Below are 6,000 nucleotides of genomic sequence, written 5' to 3'. Positions count from 1 at the left end.
TGTATGAAGACTGTTTAAATTAGTAAGAAAAGCAAACAGTTTCATAGGTTAAAGGACAAAAAAGTATAAAACAAACATAAAAATAAATCTCAAACATTAAAGTCTTATTAATTTCTCTCTTTGTCAAAAATAACCTTAGAAATTCAAATTAAATTTGTATGAACTGATTCTATCACTTGGCTAATACTTGTGAACAGTGCAGCAATAAATAGCTGTGGTATATTGACAGAGAGTTCTTATCGTATATTCCTAAGAATATAGATAGTTCAAATAGTCATCTTATTTTTATTCTCCTGTTTCCTTATGAGTTCACATTTCCATCATTAATGGACTCAGGTTCTTTCTCACTGCTTCACCAGGCATTTTTGTTATTTCTTTTCTTTGTCCTGTCCATTCTGACAAGGATGAGATAGAATCTCAACATAGTTTTCATTTGCTTTTCCCTAATGGCTAAGGCTTTTGACCCATTTCCCAAGTTTAAAATGACTTTTAAAAAGACATTTAAAATGACTTGATGGCAGAAATCATTTTAAAGGGGCTGGGTGAATACTGACAAAGGATATGATAAAATTGATAGAAATTGTCTTTATAGCTGGGTGGTGGTGGCGCACACCTTTATTCCCAGCCCTTGGGAGGCAGAGGCAGGTGGATCTCTGTGAGTTTGAGGCTATCCTGGTCTATAAGAGCTAGATTCAGGACAGGCTCCAAAGCTACAGAGAAACCCTGTCTCGAAAAATCCCCCAAAAGAAATTGTCTTTATAAAATATAATGGTATATACAATAATTATTAACCGATAAATATATTTTAAAGCTTTTTTCCTCTTTAACTTGCCCTCGTGTGTGTGTTTAATTTGCCTGCATGTGTGTGTTTAATTTGCATACATGTGGTTTTTTTTTTTTTTTTTTTTGGTTTTTCGAGACAGGGTTTCCCTGTAGTTTCTAGAGCCTGTCCTGGAACTAGCTCTTGTAGACCTGGCTGGCCTCGAACTCAGAGATCCGCCTGTCTCTGCCTCCCAAGTGGTGGGATTAAAGGCATGCGCCACCACCGCCTGGCAACATATGTGTGTTTAATTTGCATGCATGATTGCTGCAGATGCTCATAGATGCCAGTGGAGCATTTTATTCTTCTGGATCTGGAGTCAAGGTGGTTGTAAACTGTCCTACTGCAGAAAATAAAATACAGGTTATATGTACAAATAAGAAAACATACAGGATTGGAAAAGCATTGCTAAGAAAAGACACTTTGAGAATTTGAAAATGAATTTATTTCCTCAGCAAGGTTATAAAACCATTGAGTCCTCTGTTACTACAAACTGCTTCTAATGGAAGAGATGGGCTTGATGAACAACAGGACAGGGGCATGGGAGACTGAAAGGGCATGCTCAAGTTCCTTAGCGATCAGGGAAATGCAAATCAAAACAACTTTGAGATACCATCTTACACCTGTCAGATTGGCTAAAATCAAAAACACCAATGATAGCCTTTGCTGGAGAGGATGTAGAGTAAGGGGTACACTCATCCATTGCTAGTGGGAATGCAAACTTGTGCAACCACTTTGGAAAGCAGTGTGGCGGTTTCTCAGAAAATTTAGGCTCAACCTACCCCAGGACCCAGCAATACCACTCTTGGGAATATATCCAAGAGATGCCCTACCATATTACAAAAGCATTTGTTCAACTATGTTCATAGCAGCATTATTTGTAATAGCCAGAACCTGGAAACGACCTAGATGCCCTTCAATTGAAGAATGGATGAAGAAAGTGTGGAACATATACATATTAGAGTACTACTCTGTGGTAAAAACAATGACTTTTTGAATTTTGCATGCAAATGGATGGAAATAGAAAACACTATTCTGAGTGAGGCAACCCAGACCCAAAAAGATGAACATGGGATGTACTCACTCATAATTGGTTTCTAGCCATAACTAAAGGACATTGAGCCTATTATTCGTGATCCTAGAGAAGCTAAATAAGAAGGTGAATCCAAAGACATATAGTTATGCTCCTTGATATTGGAAGGAGACAAGATTGCCGGGCAAAAATGGGGGAACTTGGGGGTGGGGTGGGATGGGGCTAAGGGGAGATGGGGAGAGAAAAATGTAAAGGGGAAGATGGGGAGAACATGGGGGAATGGGATGGTGGGATAAAGGAAGGGTGGACATGTGAGCAAGGAAGTATATATCTTAATTAAGGGAACCATTTTAGGGTTGGCAAGAGTCTTGACTCTAGAGGGGTTCCCAGGTGTCCAGGGAGATATCCCCAGCTAAGTCCTTGGGCAGCTGAGGAGAGGGAGCCTGAAATGGCCCGATCCTATAGCCATACTGATGAATATCTTGCATATCACCATAGAACCTTCATCTGGTGATGGATGGAGATAGAGACAGAGCCCCACATTGGAGCACTGGACTGAGCTCTTAAGGTCCAAAGGAGGAGCAGGAGGAGGGAGAACATGAGCAAGGATGTCAGGACCGCGAGGAGTGCACCCACCCACTGAGACGGTGGGGCTGATCTAATGGGAGCACACCAAGGCCAGCTGGACTGGGACTGAAAAAGCATGGGATAAAACCGGACTCCCAGAACATGGTGGACAATGAGGGCTGCTGAGAACCCAAGACAATGGCACTGGGTTTTGATGCTACTGTATGTACTGGTTTTGGAGGGGCCTAGCCTGTGTGGATGCTCACCTTCCTAGACCTGGATGGAGCGGGGAGGACCATGGACTTCCCACAGGGCAGGGAACCCTTACTGCTCTTTGGCCTGGAGAGGGAGGGGGAGGGGAGTGATGGGAGAGGGAGGGAAATGGGAGGCGGGGAGGAGGCAGAAATTTTTAATAAAAAAATAAATTAAAAAAAATAAAACCTTGAGAAATGGAACCAGGCCCAGAACCCCAGACAGGCTTAAACAGGATCATCTTTGTTCAAGGAGGTCGTCAAGTTCATTGCAGTTGTTGCTTTCAAATACTTCTTACATTTGCTTGGTGATTTCAGTAACTGAGTAAATATGAACGTTGTGTTCCTGTGGTTGTTTGTGGTTCCTGGAGTAACATGATAGGTTTTTACAAAAGTCAACTTTTACCAAACTTATCAAAGCTGAAGTACTTGTGCCTTCCCTAGTTCACAACTCATCTGCCAAAACAAGCTCTGTCAAGGCTACTTGTACCTCAGCAACCCTTCAGTCCTGCCATTTTATCACTTTGAGCTGACTTGGTTTCGTTTCCTCATCTGTTCTACATCCGTGAGTAAAGATAAGTGTTTGGCATCTGTCAAGCCTCATTTTCTCTTCTGCATGCCTTATTTATTTATTCTTTTCTTTTGAATTTTCTGCCTTTCTTCTTTCATTGGACTTAAATGATAATAAGGAAATGAAGACCATCTTACAACACTAATATCAAGGTTCTATATGAATCTTTCTCTACATACCTATCTTCCTTACTTCTGAGAGACATGGTTCTTAACAGTCTCTCTTAATACTTTAAAAGACAGACTACTTGAGTGACCAAACATGACAGGTAACAAAGAATGGCAGCTTTCAGCGTCTTTTTAGAGGCCACCTAACACACTGCTCATTGACCAGACATTTTGGAAATCACAGTGATAATGTAGGCAATAGGTAGGTCACTTGGTGGAAAATTTATGGGGCAATGTCAACATATTGCTTCACCTACCATCTTGCAACCACTTTTTGTGAACAGACCCCAGGTATTCTGCTCCCATTACTCATTAGTCAGGCTGCCTGGACTTGCCTCACAAAAATATAGTCACTAGAAGATTAAGACCCAGATTGTATCTTTCAATTATACTCAATTAAGAACTTCCAAAGGCTTCACACAGGTGACTCTAAAGTAAAAGATTTTCTATTTCCTCTCTGCAGAAATCTAAACCCTGACTTGTATTGGTCAAGTGGCTTAGATGGTTTAAAAGAGATTAAATGCTGTTTTCTGGAATGCAATTTATACTTTTAACACATTTATTTTCTTAATGCACACCAAAATTCTTTGAGCATAAATAACTGAATAAGCCATTCTAATGTTTTATTAGAATCTATGATGTCCTCTTACCTATTTAAGCATTAAGTAGAGGTTTATCTGACAGACACTATGCGGTTACTTGCCTGCACTGAATTGTGCAAAGATGTAATCTGTCTTTAAGTTTTTTTCCCACCTCAATGAAAATAAATTTATTGAATTAGCATAGCTAGTCTTATTTTATTTTAGTTATAACTTTCTTGAGGTTTAGGTCAGATAAAAAGTAGTAATTAAGTAAAAACCTAACTAATGTTGAAAACTTTTTGTTATCTGAGATTGTTTTCATTGAAATTTTGCTACTAGTTACTAAAAGGCAAATTTTGTCTATTTTAGCCTATCAAATAATATGTTTATGTATTTTAAGCTAATAATTTATTTTCATTGTGTTTCTTATTAGTCTGTATCTATTCATATCCCTTATGTCAATACATCACATAACTGAGATGCTAGTGCAAACACAACTGGCTATTATTTGTGGTTAGTGGCATATATTCATTGCACAAAATTTCATAAAGACAATATCATTCAAGAATTAATTTATCATGCACTTTGAACATGTCTACCTCCATGCCCCCTTAATTTGCCTTTCCCCTACCCTACTGCCAATCTCCTTTCTTTCCCCAGAACCTCATTAATAAGTGGTTTTAGGTATCAGAAAATCTAGGGTCTAGGAATGCGATAAAATCTACAGTAGTTTCACTTCATTAGTCTATGTCTAGATTGGGCCTTTGCTTTTTTATATTTGTAGGGTTTTTTTGTTTTTTTATAAATTCTAGATATCAGTGTTCTATCAAAGATACTGCAAGCAATTCTCTAGGCTGTATGCTCACTGAATTAATTGCTCCTTTGGTGTGCAGAAACTTTTTAACCTCCATTTGTTAGCTGCATCATTTTCTTAGCTGTTGGAGTCATCTTCAGACAACCTTACCTACCTTGGAAAGAGTTTTCCTTTCTGTTTTCCTCTAGCAGTTTCAGAGTTTCTGGTCTTATTTTAAGGTATTTGACCCATTTTGAATAATTTTTTAAGGGTATACATTAAATTTTTAAATATCTTAAGAAAATATGTACTTATAATCTTTTTTCCAGTTTATTTATTTTTTATTAAAAATTGTCATCTCCTCCCCTCCTCCTTCCCCTTCCCCTCCACCCATAGGCCCACTCCCTCCCTCTCCAGGCCAAAGAGCCATCAGGGTTCTCTACACTATGTTGAGTCCAAGGTCCTCCCAACTCCCTCCAGGTCCAGGAAGGTGAGCAACCAAACTGACAAGGCTCACACAGAGCCCGTCCTTGTCGTAGAGACCAAGCCCATCGCCATTGTCCTTGACTTCTCGGTCAGCCTTCACCATCAGCCACTTTCAGAGAGTCCGATTTGGTCAGATGTTCCATCAGTCCCATTCCAAGTGGACTTGGTGGTCTCCCATTAGTTCTGTCCTGCCGTCTCAGTGGATGAACGCATCCCTCACTGTTCTGACTTTCTTTCTCATGATCTCTCTCGTTCTGCTCCTCATCAGGACCTTGGGAGCTCAGTCTGGTGCTCCAATGTGGGGCTCTGTCTCTATCTCCATCCATCACCCGGTGAAGGTTCTATGGTGATATGCAAGATATTTATGAGTATGGTTATAGGACCTGGCCTTTTTCAGCTCCCTCTCCACAGCTGCCCAAGGAACTAGCTGGGGGCAAGACTCTTGAATAATTTTTTGTACAGGGTGAGAGATAGTGATTTGGCTTCATCCTTCCATGTATGTAATCATTCACCAAACTCTCCTTAGATTCCATGACAGTGGGTTAGTTGTTTTCAGATTCATGGCAGTCCTACTTCCTCACAGTACTTGTGGGGAGTTCTGATTGGGGGATTTCTTGTAATATTTTAGTTGCGGACATTGTTTCAGTTGGAGTGTTTTTAATTTGAAGTAGTACAAGGTTTTTATTAAGCTTGAGACATCCTTCTGATCCACTGGACTTCAGGAATAGCTC

Source organism: Arvicola amphibius, chromosome 8 (genome assembly GCF_903992535.2).
Source record: "Arvicola amphibius chromosome 8, mArvAmp1.2, whole genome shotgun sequence".
In the NCBI taxonomy this organism is placed as follows: Eukaryota; Metazoa; Chordata; class Mammalia; order Rodentia; family Cricetidae; genus Arvicola; species Arvicola amphibius.
Note: the sequence above shows the minus strand (reverse complement) of the source record.